The sequence below is a fragment of the Sus scrofa genome, chromosome 8 (genome assembly GCF_054392235.1).
Source record: "Sus scrofa isolate SSC_HxYL_T2T_F1_AM1 chromosome 8, Sscrofa_HxYL_maternal_Yorkshire_Landrace_v2.0, whole genome shotgun sequence".
Lineage (NCBI taxonomy): Eukaryota > Metazoa > Chordata > Mammalia > Artiodactyla > Suidae > Sus > Sus scrofa.
In genome coordinates, this window is record NC_139390.1 from 13,170,935 (window position 1) to 13,195,613 (window position 24,679).

The 24,679-nt window shown below is 39.8% G+C and overlaps 1 protein-coding gene across 17 annotated transcripts in view; it reads left to right on the top strand.

The window, feature by feature from the left end:
* LOC106504595 (uncharacterized) overlaps positions 1 to 24,679 on the top strand; it is a 666,799-nt gene that overhangs the window by 58,862 nt on the left and 583,258 nt on the right. The window contains exons 4-5 of one of the 17 annotated variants that reach the window (XR_014812205.1): positions 20,785 to 20,879; positions 22,704 to 22,752. The exons of 14 other annotated variants lie outside the window; for them this stretch is intronic. The gene's annotated coding sequence lies outside the window, so the exon portion shown is untranslated. Of the gene's footprint in view, positions 1 to 11,356; positions 11,439 to 20,784; positions 20,880 to 22,703; positions 22,753 to 24,679 lie in introns of those variants that run through there. 2 more of the 17 variants (XR_014812201.1, XR_014812204.1) reach the window with 2 other exon arrangements.

Genomic DNA, 24,679 nt, shown 5'->3' on the forward strand with positions numbered 1-24,679 from the left:
ACTTTCCATTAATACATATTTTTTACAGATGGTTCACTTACTGCTAAAACTACTTATTTGTGCTGGACTAAAATCTTCTCAAATATTCCCTTTAAATATTTTTGTTCTTTCAGCTGTTCTGTTTTGTTAGTTTCTGCTCATGCTCTATGTTCTATCATTCCTCTACTGTGGACATTTGGGAAGTGCCATTTTTTTTCCTCACCTGCTATTTGGGATCGAGGTCCAGCTACTAGAGTATTTTAAGTGGCAAAAAGCCCCATTTTCCTGGGAGGCAGAGCGAACTTAGACACAGCTGATTGTTCTAGGAATGCTGTCAGTGAATCATAAGGAAGCCTTTCCCTTCTCTGGTTCTTCACGTGCAAAAGCCGCAAATCCCATTCAGCCAGCTTCAGAGTCAGAGAAGGGAACCCCTGTCCCTTTGGTTTAGCTCCCTGGTGGCTCCTGCAGGCTGAAGGAGTCAGAGCAATCAGCTGGTCCCCATGCTAAACTCATATGGGTATGCCACTTTCTCTGTGGATCCTTGAGCTCCTAGGCCAGGCTGTTTCCAGAATTTATCTCTTAGGTTCTTTACCTCAGAACTGGTGCCCAGCCTCTCATCTGTCCCAGCGCATAAAGATGCCCCTATAGCCCAACTTTCCTCTTAGGTTCTTTACCTCAGAACTGGTGCCCAGCCTCTCATCTGTCCCAGCGCATAAAGATGCCCCTGAGCCCAACTTTCTTATTTAAGGATTCCTAGCTCTAATAGCTGATGGGCTCAGGAAAGTTAGGTTTAGTACTTGAATTTTTAACCTAGGTGGTTATATGATGCTTTTGGGGGAGGAGATATAGACATTGGAAAGGAGTGTGTGATATTTGGATTTTTAATAAGAAATATATATTTGGTCTGCATCCATCCCCTTTCTGGCACTGAGCTCCTAAACCCCTTGGAATTTCCTAAGTGGTGAGAGCAATAAAGGTGTCTTTTTTATGTTGATGAGGTAGCTTTTAGACCCTATCCTAAGATTGAGTTCTGGATGACAGGAGAACCAATCTTGTGATTAGACAATGCTGGTTCAAAATCTCTGGAATTTCCCCCGTGGAATCGATACTGACCCCTATACAAACAGGGCAAGAAGAGACAAAGAAAGAGGCAGACAACTCCAGATTGATAGGTGGCTGGTTTAAGAAGCAAGGGAACTTATCTTCAGGGGTGTCTTGGGCGGCTTCCAGATGAGCAAATCTCTGCACCCACCCGCTGGGATCTTACAAGTTGGAATAGAAGCCTTAACTAGGTTCATCCACGTATCCAGTCCAGATAGTCTCAATAACACATTACTCCCTTAAGGCTATATTTTTGAAATGGCTCCTAGCATAGAAACAGTAGGGAGGGTGGGCAGAATGTATCTTCCAAGGATGGGAGTGGGGTGGGGTGGTGAGGAGACGGATTTCCTGGGTCTATCTCACAGGTCATCTGGCAGTCACATCCTCTCAAGGGCCTTCTGCAATGGAGGATTGGAGCTTTCAGTCCCACTCCTTTATCTCTGGAGAGTGGAGAGGAGCTGGAGGTTGAATCAGTCTCCAGTGGGCAGTGATTTAATCAAGTATGCCTGTTTAATGAAGCCTCCACAAAACCCAGAAGGATGGAGTTTGGAGAGTTTCTGGGTTGGTGAACATGTGGAGATGCTGGGAGGGTCGTACACTCAGAGAACATGGAAGCTCTGCTCCCTTCATGTACCTTGCCCAGTGCATCTCTTCCATCTGACTGCTTCTAAATCATATCCTTTTACAGTAAACTGGTGACCTAGTAGGTAGACTGTTTCTCAGAGTTCCATGTGCTACTCCGGAAAATTAATAGAACCCCAGGAGGGCATCATGGGAACCTCTGATTTATAGGTAACAATAAAGTATAGGTAACAATCTGGCATTGTGATGGGTCTCTGAAGTTCAAGGAACTTGGACAGCCAATCTATAGCTGGTTGGTTAGAAGCACAAATGATAATCTAGGCTTGGGACTGATGTCTGAAATTCATAGGGACATTCATATAAGACTGAGCCTTTGACCTGTGGGATCGGATGCTCTCTCTGAGTACATGGTATCCTAATTGAGTTGAATTGCAAGACACCCAGCTGATGTCCAGAGAATTGCTTGTTGGTGTGGGAGAAACTCCCCTCCCCCCACACATTGGAATTGGGTCCAAGAATCTATAAAGAGAGTGGGAAGGACATTTTAGGCTGGGCAACATACATGTGAAAATGTGGGGAAAATCAAAGATATGTCCTAGAAATAGGGAATAAATGAATCTGATTGTAATCAAGGCTCCTACACTCATAAAATCACACCATGTTTGTTTTACAAAATACATCATGAGGAACAGCTACTTTGAAAAATCATTATATACTGCCTTAAATTATAAATACATATTTATTATACACATAAATTTATATTACATATGAAGGTATCCATAAAGTTATTGTGTAGTTTGAACTTATAATAAATTACTTCTGCATAGGATGTAAGCTATCTGCTGAATGTGACAGAGAGGATTTATTCATTTAAAATATTGAATTGTTAACATTCAACACATCTACCATCATTTCAGATACATTTGGATGTAGCCATTATTATGCACAAGGTCTATTACCTAAAAAGTGGAAAACAGATATTAAAACAAATTAACAGTTTATTTGAATAATTATCCTCTGCTGCATTTTGCAAATTGTTTTATATGTTACACAGGCATGATTTGTTTACTATTCACACTGAGCCAGGACTTTAGGCACACCTTGTACTCAGACACACACACACACACACACACACACACACACACACACACACACACACACACACCAGTAGTTCTCAAACTTAAGAATTACATATTGCTGGATCTCATCTGAGAGATTATGATTTAGTTAACTGGAATAGGAACCAAGAATTTGTCTTTCTAGTTAGCTTCCAGATGATGCTAATGCTGCTAGGAAAGAGCTGCATTGAAAGAACTGCTGATTTATAAAGTCCATTGAGCAAAATACATTGGGGGTTGCATTTTCTTTCCTTCCTTTCTTCCTTCCCTTTCTCCTTTCCTTCCTTCCTGCTACCCTGGCTTTCACACGCTCTCTCCTATGTATGCATGTATGTGTGTATGTGTGTTTGTATAAATGTATGTATGTATGTGTATGTTTCCGACTTCCCCAGGTAGGACTGATTTGACATGGCAATTGTTGCCAATTTCTGGCAATCCTAGCTGATAGGAAAGAATGATATGATCAGTTATTACCTCTCGTCCTGCTGGTTGCCATAGTCTTTAGCTTTTCCTTGCCATCCATCTCTTTTGCCAGATTCCTTCCCCACGCAGTTGCCAGTTGCTCTCTGAAACAGGTCACTTCTTGAAACTTCTGGTGACTTCCACTGATACTCAGGTGGAGAGGAAATTCAGACTCATCTTGCCTTAACTCTGAAGCAAGTAGCATTTTTGTTTGTTTGTTTTGCTTTTTATGGCTGAACCCGTGCAATATGGAGGTTCCCAGGCTAGGGGTCGAATTGGAGCTGCAGTTGCTGGCCTATGCCACAGGCACAGCAACATCAGATCTGAGCCGGGTCTGTGACCTACACCACAGTTCATGGCAATGCCAGATCCTTAACATGCTGAGCGAGGCCAGGGATCGAACCCGAAACCTTATGGTTCCTAGTCAGATTCATTTCCACTGTGCCACGACAGGAACTCCAGCAAGTAGCATTTTTAACTACTACAGCATCCTGTCTTCCTCGTGCGAGTGAATGGAATGGACAATTAAAACATAAGCTTTCCCATTTTAGGAAATGATTTAGACTTTATCCTAAATTAAGCTATTGAAGTCTGACCTATAAAGAAATTGTTTGAAGTCCACTAACTCCTTTTAATAATAACCCATTTAATAAACCCTTATGACGGACCCAGTATTGTGTGGATGAAGGTATCTTTCCTAATTTATGAACATGCCTTTGGATTTGAATAAAATCCAAAGGGCAAAAAACTGAAAACCAAACCAAACCAAAACCAAACCAAACCCACCCTTCAGAAAGCAGAAGGCAGAATACAGGAGGGAGATGGGACAGTTACTCACTGAGAGTGCATCAGTAAATGCTTTTAAAAAGCTTTTGTGAATTCTGTCTTTAAAACTCAGGAACCCTAATCCAAGAAGAAACTCAGAAGAACTAGAAATTGTATAGAATTAACTTGAATTCTAGCACCAACTCTTCTAAAAATAGTCTGCGTATTTTTGATCATTTCCCTTTAAATCTCTGCTCCTTCATTTGTAAGATAATGGATTGGGCCAGGGTTATCTTGGGAGTTCCTTGCAGCACCACTATTCTAGGATTGCCATGTTCTATGGACAGACACACAAAGCAGTCTTTAATTGTAAATTTGCAAAGGCATCTAGGGGGGCAGCTCCATCTGCTCTTGAAGTCTTAAACCTTTATTAATTACTTGTTTCCCATGGCCACCTCTGTTGGTGGGAGGGGACAGAGAAGCAGAGAAACCCCTTGGACCACAAGCCTTCCACTTCTGGTTTCTCACTGCACAAATATTCCCCAGGACTTGGGGGCCAGATGGCAACATTTTTGAAGATGCACTAAGGATTTGAATTCTGGTTCATATTAAATATCACATGTGAATTATTAATCTGTGGCAGATGTAGCTGTATATTATTACACTACATTAAGCATTAATATTGCAGAGACCAGCCTATGGACCACATGGAGGTGCTGGGGGACCACCATTGGCCCTTCAATTAAAATCTGGATTTAAAATCCAGGTAAATTAGGCAAAAGTCTTTAGAAGGAATACTTATTAATAATGTGATATACAAAGACTATTCACATTGTTCCAAAATAAATAATAAAAGCTAGCGCTCACTGAGGTCTTTTTATGTGCCAAGGAGTCCTCTAAGTGTTTAACACATATTGATAAATTTAATTTTCCTAACAACTCTATAAGGTAAGTATTATTACTTGTTATTTCTAGGAAGCAACTTTCACTAAATACCAACTCTGTACTGGGAACTATTCTGGGTACTGTGGATACAAAGGTGGGATAAGACATTGTCATGATTTTATGGAACTTGTTTTCTGATGAGATGAGGCAGACAGTGTACCCCCCAATAAATAAGTGAACGGAATAATTTCAGAAGTTAGTGCCATGAAATAAATACAGTAGGGTTATGTGATTACAAGGGACTGGGTAGGAGTTTGTTATAAATTGGCTGGTCTGGAGAGTCTTCTCTGTGGAGGAGACTTTTGGGCGAAGGGTTCTAGGTCAGTTGCCTTAACAGCAATTTCCTGAAAACAACGGGATAAATATTAGTTCTTCAAGTGACCAATGTGTTGAAATACCAGTTTGCCAAAAACTTGTTAATAAATTGGATAGAATTTCATATTCCTCCAAGGTCACTTAATGTACAATATATTTTAATGATAGCTCCCAAGTATTGTGAGTTTTAGCTGTTGTACATGCTATCGATATCAAGAATATTGTTAACAGTAGTGTGGGTTTCTGTTTTCCAAAGCATTCTCTATCCAGTCTATAGCTTTTTCTTTCTCAGTTTATATCTCTGTTTGGATTATTCCACTTTTAAAATTTTGCCTCAGCTTGTCTAAGAATTGTTTGAAATAGTTTGTAGAGAGAAGAGCTGGGTTGTTCCAGTGTACAAATGAATATAAATTAGACTAGATATACAGTCTAGAAATTGCTGCTGTCACTCCAGCCTTTCTACAAATCAGTCCATCTTTTCCTCCCTCAGGATAACACTGCCAGAAAAATGACCTTGTTATTATCTCTTTAATAGCACCATCTTTGGAGCCCTCTATCCTCTTTGGGGAGATCTTTTCTTTTATCTAATATGACTGCCTTAGAAGCCAGTTGATCCCCTATTCCAGGTCTCCTCAATTTTTAATCTCAGTTTACTTGATAACTACTAAAGATCAAAGGCTGTATTTGTTGCTTCAAACCTCATTCTAATCCACTTGGAAATTGCTTTCCTTTATTGAAGAGCCTGGAGAGCCAAACAAGCTTGCTTAAGCTACTTTGTAGCTAGAGTTTAGGCACATGACCTATGATCTGCCGATCCAAAGACCCCAGATTTGGAGGTTAAAATAAGCAAAAGGAAGGGGCAGTGTGCCACAGAGAGACCGACCTTCTGTGATGGTCCTTTGGTGGTCTAGAATGATTTTTCTCTATGCATTTTACCTAGCTGTATCTATCCTGGATTATGTATCCTAAATCTGGTAATTCAGGTCTCAGAGAGATTGCATGAACCATGTAAGGTCTTTTACTAAATTGCTTTACACCTGAACTAACTGGAGTGGATTCTGTTGTTTTCGACTAAGAACTCCAATTAACACACACTAACACACAGACATTTTGTTGAGATTTTTGATGATGGCGTCTTAGTCTTTTTGAGCTGCTGTAACAACTACCACAGACGAGGTGGGTTATATACAGCATTTATTTCTCATAGTTCTGGAGGCTGGAAAGTCCAAGTTCATGGTGCCATCAGATTTGGTATCTGGTAAGACACTAGACAGCTGTCTTCTTGTTGTGCCCTTTCAGGGAGATGGCAAGGGAATTTTCTTTGTCTTTTTTTATAGGGGAACTAATCTCATTCATGAGGATTTGTCATAACATAATCATCTCACAAAGGCCCCACTTCCTAATTTTATCACTTCGGAGATTAGTCAACATATGAGCTTTAGGGAAGACACAAAATTTCAGATCATAGCAGATGGAAAAGCATGATGGGAAGGATGTTATAATGGTGCAGTGTCTAGTACTGAACTCACTCAGGATCTCCAAATCATACCATGTTGGGAGTCACTTAGTCTTTCACCTCATAAATCTAGTTGCCTTTTCATTCTTTCTTATATTTCCCTTCTTAAATACATGCCACAGTTTCTTTGTCTATATGAGAATCATAACCATAACTATCTCACAGGCATGTTGTTTTAAGTAAAATGATTAGAATAGAATATAATTTTAAATTCCGTGCCATAGAATTTTAGTAGTAAACCTTGGCTAGCATTTTTCTTAGTGTTAGGAGGGACTGATTAGGTCCAACTAGGACAGAATTAGAGGTGATATTTTCAAACAAGGAATAGCAAATATGGGAGAAACAGGGAGAGGGAATATCTCTATAATTAGATGTCTGAAAGAGAACAGCACATGCACAGAGCCCAAAGGGCTCTGGACGACTAAATTCTTCTAGGGTGGGCTGGGAACTACTGTAGGGGACTGGAGAGTGAGGTGGGGGCTAGATCCCATAAAACTTATAGACCCCTTTCATGACGGGTCAGCCATGATCTCAGCCCCTTCATCCCAGTCCAAATGGAAGGACTTCCTCCTTCCTCCTTTCCCATCATTAACTCAGGCTGTTGCCTCCATTTTCACCTATAGCCATATCCTTATTAGCCACGTGGGGGCAGGATTCTGATCTAATGATCAAATTTGTCTCTCTGAAACATTGAGGAGACTGGGCTAAATGCATGCTAAGGCTATGGTAGAGATACGAAGAATATTTTAAAAACTCTTTGATAAATATATGCTTGAAAACTTCTGGTTAATTGAGGGGTTGGGCCACTTGGGTTCTGATAAGTTGCCTCATGTATTTATGCTCTAGTTTAAAAAAATACCAACACACTTTTGGAAAATCTATGAATTCAGTAACAAAACTGAATCTTTATGATGCCAGAGTCCAAAGGGCCAGTTTTCCATTCAACAATGTATAGATTTGGCATAATAATTTTAGAATTTCTTTGTCGTTCTTTCCTACCTTCCTCTTTCTCCTCCTGCTTTCCCTCATTTTCAGTTAAAACCAAATTTTCTATTGAAGCTTAAAATTAGAATCTTGGTGCTTAATCCAGAATTACTTCTGTCAATTTCTGGAAATGGTCTCTGACCATTTTAGACGACTTACAAAGAACTGTTGCTTTTATTTGAGATTTGCCCGAGTGCTATTAGCACAAAAAATAATTATTTCATATAAAATAATTAGAACAATTTTAGTAGTTGTAGGTCAGTGACAGGAAAGATAGTCAGTTTTGTGGGCTGGGGCAAATCCAGCCATGATTTCTGTTTTATTTTGTTTTTTAAAAAATGTGTTAAAACTGAAAACATATTTTGCCAGCCACCTCCTCCCTTGTCTTTTTGAAAGTCCATATGCTCTTTGGGGGAAAATTGAATTCAGCTTCATTTGAGTCTTTGAAAAAATTTAAAAGAGCTATTTGATGTGCAAGATTTCTAGGTCTTTAGAAATCAGATCTAAAGTCAATTGCTTGGACAAAATTCAAATTGAATTTTCTCAGCACTTTAAAAAATATTTGGGTTAGATTCAGTGGTTCAGTTTTCTGCTACTTGGAAGTTGATGTACACACTGGCAGGGCATATTTACACACGGCTTATTTTTCAGTAGGCTTTAAGAGGTTGTAAGTTTTGTCCACATTTAGTATTCAGTTGTCCACATTCACATTCAATAAACATGTTTTGCTTTGAACTAGCATCTGGATGTAATAGCTTTTGTGAGTCCCTTCTCTCATGAGTAGATTGGGTTCATTTTCTTAGTGGAAGAATACATTACTCTATGTGGCAAGTAATGTTGAGAGAAAGTAACTGATTGGTGGTTGTCAAAATGATCTGAGCCTCCTAAAATCTGTTTACACCTGCCCCGGATTGGGCACAAATCTGATTATCACAGTGTTTGAGTCCAGATGAAGATCCTGTTCAAATGGGAGAAGCATGTGTGCTGAACTGGGGTTAGGAGAGTTCCAGTCCTCTGCATTCTCATCACAAAGATGTGTGAGCCCATGAACATTTTTTTTTTTTTTTCTTCTTGGGTCTGAGTTACCTCATATAAAACAGAAGGGCATAGACCATAGCAGTACTTTAAAATTGGGTCGGCTCTTCAGAGTCCTGTGGTTCCAAAAAGCTGTTTCCAGAGCTCCATGGCTTTTACAGGATCTATATGTAAAAGTTTTGCAGAAATCTGCTTTGGATTAAAAGTATTCTCTGCTGCCACAAAACACAAATGGAACAACCTTCAACTTAGTATTTTAGATATTTAGGTTTGTTTGTTTTACTTTACATTGTTTAATTCAGTGAGCCATTACTTTGTCTTGTCAAGGTTTTTTTTTTTTTTTATATTATCTAGAAAAAAAAATGATACCTGGGTCTGAGCTCAGGAAATGGAAATTGTGCTTTATTTGTTGACACTGATCTCTTGCATTCCAGGGTCCACAAACCTGGAGTTGCTTTTCTGCTGTTTGAAACATACTGCTGGGTTTTAAAAGTGGTCTGTATTACAAACACCTTGGAAAAAGTGGGTGGCAATATCTCTTCCAGCTAAACGTATGCATAACCTTTGACCAGAGATTCCACTCCTAGGTAGATGCTCAATAGAAATGTATATAGATGTTTTCCGAAACACATACACAAAATGTTCATAACGGCATTGTTTGTAATAACTCTAAAATGGAGACTCTAAATGTTCATCGCCAGTGGAAAGGATAACTAAACTTGGGTTGAACTGTCACTGTGGAAAATTAGTTGGCAATGAGAATGATGGATCTACAACTACCCACAAAAATGTAGATGAACCCCACGAGCACAAAGGATACCTAATTATAAACTAATTTATAAAATATAGGAACAGGCGAAAATAATCTATGTTGTTAGGAATCAAGATTATGGATACTACAGTAGAGGAAGAAGAAAAGTGGGAAGGGATCATGAGTGTGGGCTTCCAGGATGCTGATAATGGACCATTTCTTAACCTGGGTGTTGGTACACATGTACGTTTAGTTTGTGAAAATGTATTAAGCTGTACACTTATGATGTGTCATTTTAAATGTACAACGTATTTATTAAAATTTAAAAAAACCTCTAGATTGTCTTCTCAAATCTGCTTCCTAAGATTAGTTAGTACAAAAGAAAATAGCATTATCAATTCTAGTAGTACTGTATATCATGGGTAAAAGGGCATGTGTTCAACTTCAAGGTATTAAGTTGAAATAATATTGGGCTAAAGGGATTTCCCTCATCATGCAAATGATTACTCATCACCCTGCACCTGTGGATGTCAGCCAGTGTGCTTCTGCCAGTTGTAAGCTTGGAAGGTGCTGGTTTAAACTCTTACATCACACAGCAAGCCCTTCTTTTCCTTATTGACTATTTAAAACCCAGCTCCTGGAGTCTTCTGTTTCTTCTCCTGAAGACCAGGCCTGGGTAGCTTGCTGCAAAAGCAGTTTCTCTCCTGCCATAAGCAACTATAACCAGTAAAAGCAAATAAACTAGTGATTTCCAGACATGGACAATAGGCGGTGCAGGGCTGTGATACCTCAGAGAAGGAAATAAACATGGGATGCTCTATGATTGTCCTAGTTTACTCCATGGAAGGGGAACTAAAACTCCTTGAGTTGAGAAGACAGAGGTTGAAGTTCAGGGAGGCTGAGACAGCTAAAATTTGAGACTATATTATTTAAAGGAATTAAAAAAAATATAGCATCTAGTAATGTAAAATTCATGAGATCTGCCAGTCAATAAAAAAAAAAAATTGCTAGGCATGTGAAAAAACAGAAATGTACGACACATAACCAGGCCAAAAAAAAAATCAATCAATAGAAACATACCCCCCAAATGAGTCAAATGGTGGAATTAGGGAAGGACTTCAAAATAACTATTATAAATCTTCTTAATATGCTCAAGGATATAAAATTTTGTTAAAGCTTGAATGTGATGAGCAGAGAAATGAAAGAGACACAAATGGAACTTTTTAAGATTAAAATACAGTATTTTAAGTGAAATATTCACTACATGGATATTTGGATAAATGGATTAGATTAGCTATTACAGAAGAAAATATTAGTGAATTTGAAACCATAGCAATGAAACCATGTAAATTGAAGCATAACAAGAAAAGTGCCTGGGGAGTTCCCGTTGTGGCGCAATGGAAACGAATCTGACTGATATCCATGAGGCTGCAGTTTCGATCCCTGGCCTCGCTAAGTGGTTGGGGATACGGCGTTGCCGTGTGGTGTGGTATAGATTGCAGACGCAGCTAGGATCCCACGTTGCTGTGGCTGTGGCATAGACCAGCAGCTGAAGCTCTGATTCGACCCCTAGCCTGGGAACTTCCATATGCCGCAGGGGCAGCCCTAAAAAGCAATAAATAAATAAATAAATAAATAAATAAAAGTGACTGGGAAAAAAGTCTCAGTGAGCTGTGGGACAACATCGGGTGACTTAACATATAGGTAATTGGAATCTCAGAAGGCAGGGAGGTCAGAAAATCTTTGTAGAAATGATGGTTGAGTGAACACTTACCAAATCTGATGAAAACTGTAAACTTACAGATCCAAGAAGCTGAAAAATTCCCCAGCAGAAGAAACATATTAAGAATCACGCCAAGCCACGTTATAATCAAACTAGAGAAAACCAATGAGAAAGAGGAGAACTTCAAAAGCAAAGAAAAAGATCGTATATAGAGGAACAAAGAGAAGAATGATAGGCGACTTCTTGTCAAAAACATACATTGCCAAAAGGAAAAAAAAACCAACAACCATACCTAGAGATAGTATCTTTTCAAATTAAAGGCAAATGAATGACTTTTTCAAATCATCAGAATCTGAGAAAACTTATCACTAGCAGACCTGTGCTACAAGAAATGTTGAAGGAAGTTCTTCAGAACAAAGAAAAAAAGAAAACAAGTTGAAATTTGGACCCACAGAAAGGAAAGAAGAGTTCCAGAAATGGCAAATATGTGGGTAAATGTAAACTATTTTTTAATCATTGAAAAATCTTTTAAAAAGAATTGATTTTAGGGCAATGAAATTATTCTGTAAGATGCTATAAAGGTAGATACATGTCATTATACGTTTGTCCAAACACCAAGAGTGAACCCTGTGGTAAACCGTGGACTTTGGGTGATGGTGATGTGTGAATGTGGGTTTGTTAATTGTAGCACTTGTACCACTGATGGGAGATGGTTTGTAACGGAGGCGGCTGTACGTGTATGGAGGCAGGAAGTGTATAGGGAGACTCTGTATCCTTTGCTCAATTTTGCTGTGAACCTAAAGCTGCTCTAAAATACAAATCTATTTTTTAAAAAAAGTTCTGAAAATGGATAGTGACGATAGCTGTACAACATGGTGAATATACTTAATGGTACCAAATTATACACTTGAAGGGGTTAAAATAGTAAATTGCATTATGTATGTTTTACCACGATAAACATTTTTAATTTTAAAGTTATAAAACTAAAAAAGATAATTGACTCTTTAAGGCAAAAATGAAACAAAACCTGCCAAATTCCAGTCAGTTACCAACTGGAGCCCCTTAAGTCTTTGTTGCAAATACATATCAGTAAGGAAAGGTGTCCCGGCTAACTCCCTTAGTTGAGATGGATCAGGCACAGTAAGTGTAAAGTTTCTGTGTGAATCGCACATGAGGAAAATTAGATCCTGTGCTTTCTAGAGTCTATAGAGATCAGTGCCACCACGAAACCTCCCTCCAATCTTTCCCTCCAGATATTTCCCAGGAGTATCTGGATGGGTCTTCTCAAAACTCTGCTGTCTATGAGTGCTCAGCCCCACTCTCTGCACACATGATGGGCAGTAGGCATGATGACAGCCTATCTCTTGGGCAGATGTGGAGGAGGGCATCAGATCTGAGAGAGCAGGATGAGAAGTGACTCCATGATGACGACCAGGCCTGGGTAGCTTGTCTGAAACTGTGTCACTAGACATCACACATGGCCAAGGTAGAGAGGAAATGATGAGAGTACAGGTTCAAATTGAATTTTAAATCTTGGGCTCAGGGCTCTTGTTCAGGAGGTAGCTCTGGGAACTTTTTATTTGGTTCCTATGGTTCAACTCAGTGCCAGGAGAATTTAGAAGTGCACCTTCAATTCTCGGAAGTGCAAACTCATTTTTGGTAATAGAAAGGGGCTCGGTGGTGCCTGGGTGTGGCCCTGTGTGGGCAGGGGAAGATTGGAGGAAGTTATTTCAAAGGGGCATGAGGAAACTTTTAGGGGAGACAGATATCTTCATTATCTTACTGTGGTGCTCGTTTCACAGATGTATGTTTAAGTCTAAACTTAACAGATTGTACACTTTAAACACAGGCACTTTATTCTGTTAATCATATCTCAGTGAAACTGTTTGTGGTCTTATCCTACTTGCTTAACCAAGTGATATTGCAGAGATGGTATTCAGGCTTTCGTTTCATCTTAACTCTTCTGGAATTAGACTTGTTATCATACTGAGAGTTACAGGCATATGAGATGGTTTAGGTGGTAAGAGGCAAATCAGTAATTCAATTTAGGAATGCCAGTAAGTTCCAGAAGGTGAGGGGAAATTTGGTTTTAGATACATGGGGAGAGGCCACTTCTTTTCTCCAATTTTCTGCTCAGGTCTTCATCTGAGACGCATTCTCATATTTCTGGCACCTTACAGGCTGGATCTTACTTTCCTCATCTCTACCGCTTGTTGACCTAGAATGAACACATGCAAATCACACTCACATGAGGAGTATTCACACATTTAATTATTTTCCAGTGAAACATGGAGCTGTTTAAGTTTTGACAAGACTTTTTATTGCAGTAATAAAGTATTTCCAGACATGAATTTGAAATTTGTTATTTGCCAGAATAGTATCTTATTATTGAAGCATTCATTCAAATAGGATGGAATTTTTAAAAATTAATATTCTTTGATTCCTTCAGAATGTGAAACACTGGGAAAGGCAGGAACTTTTTTTTTTTTTTTTTTTTTTTTTTGGTCTTTTTGCCTTTTCTAGGGCCACCCTTGTGGCATATGGAGGTTCCCAGGCTAGGGGTCGAATCGGAGCTGTAGCTGCCGGCCTATGCCAGAGCCACAGCAATGCAGGATCTGAGCCGCATCTGTGACCTACACCACAGCTCACGGCAACGCCGGATCCTTAACCCACTGAACAAGGCCAGGGATCGAACCTGCAACCTCTTGGTTCCTAGTCAGATTCGTTAACCACTGAGCCATGACAGGAACTCCAGGCAGGGACTTTTGAATCAAATCACACAGACCTGAGTTCATGTCTTTTAGAATCAAAATCTACAGTAGTGGTTAAGTTGTTTAACTTTTCTACACTGCAGTTTTCTTGTAAAATGGAGATAATAACTTGCAGTATTTTTACTTTTCTTTTTCCGATAAGGATTAGAGGTAATGCTTATAAAATGCCTATGGTAATGCCTGGACACTCAATAAACACTAGTTGACAGTTTGTAAACAACCAAATTTCATGACTTTTTGAAAATCCCTTTTTAAATGATAACACTAGGGCCAGGTATTTTGATTGTTTTTTTTTCCCCCTCCACACTAATTCCTGTATGCACACATATTATAATTTTCTCAATTCTTTTTCACTTGATGAGTGAAACATTATTTTTAGCTTTCCTGAAGTTCGTCCTTTTGTGGCGAATTCTTCCCTTGTCCTCCTCCCCCATTCAGGTCTCTTTTTCCTTTGTTACCCAGCCAAGACAAAAATGTTGGCCATGAGAAATATTTATTGGGTGCCATTTAGACAAATACAAGAATCTGATCGAATACGCTCCACAACTGTCAGTGGAAACTAAACACGGAGTTGCCATGGATACTGGTTGCTTGGCCTCTGCTCCAACACATTAGAGCCTTTTTAGTTCAACAATGTGCAAACCACAGATGTTGCCATGCATTGTTTTCATAATCAGCTTGGATATCTTAGGAAAAGAATATCTGGGTTTGCTTGAGCAGAGAAGGATCTGAATCCTCCAAGGGAACAGAACACCCTGTGCTCTCCTTTGTTTCCCCAGGTGTAGGCAGTAACCTCTGCAGACACTGTTTTCACCTTCCTCTCTGCTTCATTTAATCTAGGCAGACCACTCTTCTCTTGAAGTTTATCTGGAAATAAGAATCTCTACTGCATATTTTGTGAAACGCAGCAGGGGCACCAGCTTGGAAAATTGCACACAGCTTTTGGGTATAGGACTTAAAACAAGGCATAATCAAAGGCGAGAGAATACAAGAAATTCCCAGGTTCCATTTGAGAGCTGGAATAGAGTTATGACAGATAGACCTCTCATTGATTCAAAAAGTACTGGCTTTGCCACTGCCTAGCTGTATGTCCTTGGGCAAATTAAACCATGAAAACCTTAGTTTCCTCACTGCAGTGACCTCTTCCACTTACAAGGACCTTTGTGAATCCATGGGGCCCAAACAGGTAATCCAGGGAAATCTCCATTATTTAAAGCCAGTTGATTATCAGTCTTAATCCCAACTGCAACCTTAATTTCCCTTTGCCATGGTGCATATTCACATGTTCTGGGGATTCAAAGAAGTATATGGGCATCTTTGGGAGGAGACATTGTACTATAATGCAGTGGTGCAAAAGAAACTTCTCTTTCTTTATGCTCATACATGAACTATGAATTCCACTTCCATTGCTTGTAGATGTCCTTTTCATTGTTAGCAACAAGAGACAATTCTAAATGTTTTAGATTTTCTCAGACTCTTTTGATAAATATTCAGTTTAATTCCTATCCAGGGCTGTTTATCTCCCTTCAAAAACTCACTCCTTTCCCTTCTCTCTCTCAAGTTGGTATCTGGGCATTTAGAGGTTTCAGTGATTTCAAGATGATTGTGTGAGCGTGAGAGAGATGGTTTTGAGGAGACTGGGGACTGCCCTCTCCCCATCTCTGTGCAGATACTCAACACTGCTACCTTTACTCTGCTGAGGCTGCCTAGACTTATCAAAGCTGAGAAGAATTCTCTCTTTTACTTCTTAAAACAATTTTTTCTTTTTTCTTTTTAGGGCCACAGGTGCTGCATATGGAAGTTCCCAGGCTAGGGATCAAATTGGAGCTGCAGCTGTCAACCTACACCATGGCTCACAGTAATGCCAGATCCTTAACCCAGTGAATGAGGCCAGGGATCGAACCTGCATCCTCATGGATACTAGATGGGTTTGTTATCGCTGAGCCACAATGGGAATTCCCAGAATTCTCTCTTTTAACGCATGCAGTGATTAAAATCTATTTTATGTTTCTGAGCATCAGTTTTTTAAAAAAAGCTTCCATAAATAATATGCTCTTATCAACAAGGCATTGAGCCCAGAAATATTTTGTACAGGAATATTTCCCTTGCCCCCTCATTTCCAGTTGGAGTTTGACGCCTAAAGTCAACAATTATAGTCTTGTTGCCCTGGGCCTGGTCTAAATCACTAGATATTTCATGGCTAAAACGATGATATGGTTTTCAGCTTGTTGCTGCAGTAGACAATTAGGCAAATAGAATTTCGAAATGAACAATGTTTATAGGAAAAATCGATTGTTCTGTTAAAAAAAAAAACAACTTTGGTTATTATACAGAGAAGGAACATCCAATTCCCTTCACTAAAGTCAAGTGGCCACAAGCCTACTGGAAATAACATAATCTGAACATCTCTTTCCACAAATTTCTGGTTGTCAAGAATAATTATAAGTAAGAGAATTGTATCAGTAGCACTGCGAGCCACTCTTATTTGGTTTTTCACCCCTGTAGAGCTGCCTCACTGTGAATTGTGCATCATTTATTGTGAGCGGTAGACAAAGTTCCTTGTTGAGGAGAGGTAAACAGAAATCAAGTTCGTGAGCCAGCCCTGGGTAAAAAATGTGGTGAGCCAAGTTTGGGCTTTCCTACGCTGATCCCGCACAATGATGAGACAATGATGTGATCTGAAGAAAAAAATATAATTGTTGATTTCAGCCCTGGGACAGAGTGGCAGTGATGAGGGTGGAGGTAAAGGGGAGGAGAGGATGGGCGCGGACCTTACTGAACCCTGAGGGTGTGATGTTCTAGATTCTTTTATGAGTAAGCTTTCTTTATCCTCCCTACAATTCTGCAGGCTGGCGGTACTACTGTGGACGTGGAGATAGTGACTGACTCTCCTTTACACCCTCCCCACATTTATCTATTGCAGGTTATAATGATTTCTGTACATTTCTGTGTAATTTTTGTTATTATAGCTCAAGGCACCACCACTAACTCTTGTCTGGATCCTTGTAACCCTTTGGAAGTTTTCTTTCTTTCTGTGGCTATGTTTTGCCTCCTCAATCCATTTACTTTTGTTTATTTATTTATTTGTTATTATTATTTTTTGTCTTGGTAGGGCCATACCCACAGCATATGGAGGTTCCCAGGCTAGGGGTCCAATCGCAGCTGTAGCTGCCAGCCTACACCACAGCCAAGGCAATGCTGGATCCAAGCCATGTTTGTGACCTACACCACAGCTCACAGCAACACTGGTCCTTAACCCACTGAGTGCGGTCAGGGATCAAACCTTCATTCTCATGGATACTTGTCAGATTCCTCTCTGCTGAGCCACAATGGAACTCCTTTTTACATATATTTATAAACGTAAATTAAATTGTATCATGCAGCTTATTAACCTCCCTAATAGCTTTTCAAAGAACTTAGAATAAAATATTATATCAGTCAAGATGGATTCATTTCTTGTGCATTGACAAAAAGAATGTTTATTTTTCTTGCACGTTGCACATCTCTTGTGAGTCTATACTATGGACTGAAATTTGTTCCCCTGCCGAAATTCATATATTGAAGCCCTAACCCCAAAGTGATGGTATTTAGATATGGAGACTTTTTTTTTGAGTAGTAATTAGTTTTAGATAATGTCAGAAGAACGGGGCCCTAATAATGAGATTAGTGGTATTAAAAGAAAAGACATCAGAGAGTTTGCTTCCTTTCTCTCTTATTCTCTCCCCACATGAGGACACTGAGAAAGTGACCATTGCAAGCCAGGAAGAGGACTTTCACCAGAAAGTGAATCAGTGGAAATATTTTTTTCCCCGTTTTTAGGGCTGCTCCTGTGGCATGTGGAAGTTCCCAGGCTAGGGGTTGAATTGGAGCTGCCAGCTTATGCCATAGCCACAGTCACATAGGATCCAAGTGGCATCTGCAACCTATGCTGCAACTTGTGGCAATGCTGGACTCTTAACCCAGTGAGCAAGGCCAGGGATCAAACCTACATCCTCATAGAGACTATGTCAGGTTCTTAACCCACTGAGCCACGATGGGAACTCCCTGTTTAGTTTTTTTTTTTCCCCTCCAGCGCAAGTCTTGATCTTAGATTTTTCCAGCCTCCAGAACAATGAGAAATAAATAACTGCTGTTTAAATAACTCAATTTATGGTATTTTGTTGTGGCAGCCCAAGCAGATTAATATAATCTGTTTATGGGTTCTGGTCATCAGAGGCACTCAAGGCCCTAGACTGATGGAGGCTCTATTTTATTTTGTTAATATGGTGTATCACAGTGATTGATTTGTGAATATTGAACCATTATTGCTTCCCTGGAATAAATCCAACTGATTATGGTGTATGATCCTTTTTATATCCTTTTATGTTGGATTTGGTTTGTTAAAATTTTGTTGAGGATTTTTACACCTATACTCATAAAAAATATTGGCCTGTAATTTTTTTTTTTTTTTTTGTAGTGCCTTTGTCTGGTTTTGGTATCAGGGAATGGTGGCCTCATAGAATGAATTTGGGAATGTTCTATCCTCTTCATTTTTTGGAAATAGTTTGAGAAGGATAAATATTAGCTCTTCTTTATATGTTTGATAAAATTCCTCTGTGAAGCTGTCCAGTCCTGGACTTTGATTTGCTGTTTTTTTTTTTTTTAATTACAAATTCAGTTTCACTACGAGTAATCAATCTGTTCAAATTGTTTCTTCTTGATACATGGGATAGCATGGGTGAGTCATGAAAACTGTAGGCTAAGTGAAAGAAATCAGACAAAAAAGACCATATATGTATGATCCAATTGATATGAAATATCCAGAAAAGTAAATCCATACAACCAGAACACAGATAAGTGGTTGCCAGAAGTTCGGGTATGTTAGGAATGGGAAGTGATTGCTAATGGGTACAGGTTTTCTTTTTGGGGTGATGAAAATGTTCTGGAATTAGATAGTAGTGATAGCTGCTGCTACATTAGGTCTCTGAGAGGATGTGACTGCCCTTCTACTATGCTCCAGCTGCCCTGCAATTCATTCTCTTTCTCTGACCTTCCAACAGGGCTCCTGTGCAGGGCTTTCCAGAAGGCTCTGTCTCCAGGTCCCTTGTGTCAGAGGACTTCTCATGGCTCTGGACCTGCTTTTATTGTCACCTCCCCAGTAAGGCCTTTAAGAACCACGTACGGGAATTGTCAGCTGTCCTTTTCTCCTACTCCTTGGCTCAACATCTTTTTCATTTTAGCACTTATCACCATCTGCAGTAATCCTGTTCATTCGTTTGTGTATTGATTTTCCTTCTGCTCCCAAAAGAATATGTTTGAGGCAGGCAGTGGTTTTGCCTTTCTTGCTTACTCCTGTATCACCAGAATCTTGAGCTCCACTCAGCACTTCAGAGGTCTTAATAAATGTTCGTGGATGAAATTATTGAATAAGTTCAATTTAAAGTATGTGCTTTTAAAAATAGTAAATGACATGCCAGTCCCCATTCTACTATTTACTTGAGGCAAGACTCTCGCCTTTAGCCAGTCTTAGCCTCTTTGTGACTCAGTTTCTTGTATTTAAAATGAACACAAAAATAGTACTATTGTGTCTTTTAAAGGCACAGTGTACTCTACAGTGCTTAGTACTGCACCTGACAAAGAATAAACCATCGTTAATAAGTGTTATCTGTTTGGTAAGTAGCATTATCCTTTTGTCATCTCCTTCTGACTTTCAGCCTTAACCAGTGGGACATCTTGTTCTGCTTTTTAAACAGGCATAGTTCATATATAATATCTAATTTTGCCAAATGTCCATCTGGGTGCTTATAAATATGAGTAGAAAATCACCTTTTGAAAATATTAAAACCGTAAGCCCTTAAACCATAAAATGTTTTACTTTAGTTTGAGTAGAGTTATCCAATTTTATTTCTATTTTGATTAAATCAAAAGCAGATTAATAATACTAGATATAGGTGTTTACTAATTGGCTTCATCACAGTTTTTTTTTTTAACACCTAAAATTTTTTCAGCTTGAAATAAATCTCTGAGATCATACCCATGCCAAGATAGGGATGAATACCTTTTAACATATGGTTGTCTCGTTGTACATATTTTTAATACTCAAAACATTCTTTGGAAGGAATTGTGAGAAGGGAGATATCTTGAAGGAAAATAGAATTTCACATTTCTACTTATGTCAATCATTTTCCTCTAAATAAATGCTAGAGAGGAGGTAATACATGCACAAAGATGAATCAGATTGTTGTGAATGAAAAAAAGAAAATGGAAGAGACGACAAGAGGGACTTGCGTAGCCAGGAGAGCTGTCTGGGTGAAAACTTACTCAGGTACAACATCAGGAAGACCTGTAGGATGCCGAAAGAGCAGAATGTCAAAGGATGTGAACGGCTCTGGGGTTATGTCTGTATCACTGTTCCAGTTCTGTGTGAGGGGGCATCATTGCTGCATTTCCAGGGGAATGTACATTCACCTCATCATTAATTTATTTTCCTCAATTATATTTTTTGTAAAACATTAGAATCAGTGACCTAATCATGTTTACAATTTAATAAAGGCACCTACTTTTCTCAGGGCTCACACCAATTGTGGCTGGATTCTGGTGTGGTGTACACAGGGAGAATAATATTTCAATAATAATTGTAATGCTGCCCAGAATTTGCCATCTTTTGGGCTTTGTGGGTAATTGGATTTTTTTTTTTCCTGCATAAAGATATAAGCATCTTCCATTTTTCATGTTTGGCATTTGTGTCTTTTCCCCAGGGTTCTTTCCCTCAGGTATTTTCATGAATCTATGGGTCATGGTTATGTTTTGCACTTGGATAAAGAATCCCATGTGGAGTGACAGTACCCCTCAGGTGAGGAAGTCTTACCTCACCCAGCAGGGAGTAAATGTTAAGAATTCAGGGAGTTCCATGGTGCAGTGAAAATGAATCCAACTAGGAACCATGAGGTTGCAGGTTCGATCCCTGGCCTCACTCAGTGGGTTAGGGATGTGGCATTGCCATGAGCTGTCGTGTAGGTCGAAGATGAGGCTTGGATCTGATGCTGCTGTGGCTCTGGTGTAGGCCAGCGGCTACAGCTCTGATTCGACCCTTAGCCTGGGAACCTCCATATGCCACAGGTGTGGCCCTAAAAAGACAAAAGGCCAAAAAAAAAAAAAATCCTATTAACAAGGTCACATGAAAATAGAAATTTGGGCAATTTTTGACTGCAGACATGGGGGAACATGTTCGTAAGAGGACACCGTTGAAAAAGAGATGCCAGAGATGTGCCCAGGTAAGAGTGGCTGTTAGTTAGAGCTAACAACTGTGTTCACAGATTGCAAACCTCTTGGGTCCAGAGCAGAATTTCTTTTCCTCTTTACTAATTGTAGTGGATGTAAGAATAATGAATCCACAAGGTGGTGTTTTTGAAAAAAACCAGCGGGAAGTTGGGTAGGAAGTATAAAGTATAGCGATATCCTGGAAAATGTCCTGTTTTTCAGATCAAAAGAAAGGATTTAGGCCTTTGTTGCTGCCTGTGATCCTAGCAGGTTACCTAATTTCTCTAAGTTATCTTTGTAAAAATGAAGATAGTAGTTATCCTTTTTTGTTTAATGCTCATTGCATTGCAGATACTGTGCAAAGTTCTTATAATAGCCTATGAAGTCTACACTGTTCTTATACCAATTTTACAGATGGAGAAAATGAGGCTCAGAGAGATTAGGTAACTTTCCCTAAGATATTCAGTTAATAAGAAGCTAAGCAAAGATTCTAGCCCAGCTTTCATTTTTAACCTTTAGAGTTTACTATCCTACCTTGCCCAGTGAGTTGAAAAAGTAATATTTATAATTGTGTCTGAAAGGTTTTTAGTCATGAAATTCAAATTATTATTAATTATCCCATTGTCCAGATCCATATGAGTAAAAGTGGTGAAAATATTAAGAAATAAAGCATGCAATCAGTAATTTACATTGTCTTGAATGTCATCAGCTTGTAGGGAAGAAAAATCTCCAGGGAAAGGACAAAGCCTTTTTTGATTGGAATCATCCTCAGGTCAAACTGATCTCTATCAGTGCTTGGCAAGGAGAAATCATATGTATTCACGGTGCAGGGAGGTTCAGCATCTCTGGAGCAGTGAGGTTCACTCAGCACAGAGATAACACCCTGACGCTTCATTCAAGCGGGGGCACAGTTTCTACAGCAGTGGGCATGAGCACACAAACCCAGAGACAACAGTGTCTTCTGCTTTTTCCTCTGTGTAAGGTGCACACAAATGGCGGTAGCACTTTGTATCATATCCACAGAGGAAAAAGGAGACCCTGATTTATTTCTCATCATTCTCTTTTACTGTCAAACCAGTTCATAAGCTTCTTCTTCTTTTTCTTTTTTTTTTTTTTTGCTTTTTAGGGCCGCATGTGTGGCATATAAAATTCACAGGTTCACAGCTTAGGGGTCGAATCAGAGCTGCAGCTGCCAGTCTACGCCGCAGCAATGCCAGATCCTTAAGCCACTGAATGGCGGCAGGGATTGAACCTGTGTCCTCATGAATACTAGTCGGGCTCGTTTCCACCGAACCACAATGGGAACTCCCCATTCCATGATATTAGTTAATCATTGTTAATGTTTAATGAGCTGCCATCAGTGTGATTTTGGTTGGAGTATCCATTCAATCAAATCTCTCTGCTCTGTATCTTCCAGTGTGTTTGAAAAACAATGCTTGAGCTGATGCCTGTTCTAATCCCGTGAGGTAGGTTCTCTTCCTGAACATCTTCATGGTTATGAATGAGGCTCCAGAGCTTGAGTGACTGACTGATCCAGAATCATAGCTTGTGATGGAGCTAGGATTCAAACTCAGATTTTCTGATGGCAAACCTGAACCCTTCTAGCAACGTTTGATTGACAGATCTAGGACTCTGCAAAATGCAGACCAAAAGCCTGAAGTTTGATTTCATTAGGACCATCCTTTCCTTTCAGGAAGCTGGTTTATGGGGGGGGGGGGCTCTTACTTGAATACCATGTACTGAGGAGTGTGTCTGATGTATATTACAGAGATTCTGTCCAGGCTTAGACGAGGACCACCTAAGGTTGGAGTTTGGAGGTGGTCCTTGTCCTATACTGTATGACTGTCAGCTTAGACACAATGAATCAGACTGATGAAATGCTTGCCAAGCTAATAGTTGACTCTTGGCTTTCCACTCTCCTCCCCCAACCGTTAATCCTGCCTAGGGGAATTTGCTCATGGAACTACAAATAAGTGAGTGGCAGGCCCGGGAATAAAATGGAGACATGCATGGAACCAGGCCCACCGGGTAATTTTTCTCGTCATGACATGACTCTGTGACAGGTGCAAGGGTGGATGTGTTTTTATCGCAATCATTTCCTGGTGACATTTTGCTCTGCAGAGAGAAAATGCCAGACGTACACCCTCCTCTGTGGTGTGCATGAGGAGTTGCATGGCCAGGTTAACTGTTTCCTAAGATTTCTGTGTCAGGGTAGCTGTTGTTTGGATTGATCCAGGAAGAAATCCCTAGTGGTGCGCTTGTTAATTCCAGCTAATCACTCTCCGGCAGGAGAACCGAAGGCAGGCTTGTTCCCTTGGCGGGTCTTAGATCCTTAAATGCTTGTGACTTCAAGTACTAATGAGCTAAAGGAAATCTTCCCCACGCAGTTTAACCTACTGCTTCTTCAGTGACAATCCTCGGGGTCTTTCCTTCACATTCAAACTCTGATAAGCTATTTTATAATTTCCCGATGACAGTTAAATTGACTCTCCTCGCTAGTGTAGTTACCTAATTTGCTTCCAATAATTCTACCTTAAGAAACTTCTGATGAGGAGGTTGCAGACATGCCACCTCCAGCAATCCCTATAGGGATGGGTTTGGGTGGCGGGGGTGGGGGTGGGGGTGGGGGGGGTGGCGGGTAGGGCATATGCAAAAAATAAAATAGTTAGGTTTTAAAACAAGAAGGAAGTAAGGGAAATCGTTTTTTAAAGCATGTCTCTAAATGCAGAGACTGTTTGCCAGGACTTTATATGGTTAATAAAAAGTCCAACAGCAGATGACATTTACCCTGCTAAATGTTGATGATTAAGAAGGAAAAGGTTATAGCCTGCTTTTTTCCTTCTGGAGCTCCTTTATGAGGGGGTCAACGTGAATGTCGCACAAAAGGAATTGCCTGTTTGGGAACAACCTGGAGCCCAACTCCAGTATTGTTGCAATTGCTCTTGATGATGGTAATTACTTTGTGTTGCCCCCTGGGTATTCCCTTTTCTGAATCTGGCCGATTGAAAGCCCTGCTCCAGCCTCCCAGCCTCTGATAGCCGGCTCCCTCTTGGACACATGCCAGCAGCCCATAATTAAAGTGTTTTCTGGAGGGAGGGTCTCTGTGTACTACCCATTGTGAATGATGTCCTTGGAGTCTGGCTATAGTAATTGAAAAGAAATGAGACCTTTCCAATTTGTCCCTCTTTCTGCAGCCCTTGCTCCACCCCTTTCCCAGGGGAAAAAAAAAAGAGTGAAATGCCGTAGGAAGGATTCATTTCTATGAGTTTGAAAGCTAAAGCATAATACACCCCCCTTTCCCCAGCCTCAGGAGCGGATGTTTCAAGTGTAACCTTCCTATTACAATTATTCTTGCATGATTAAATAGAAACTGTCCTCCTCTTATGCTCTTTG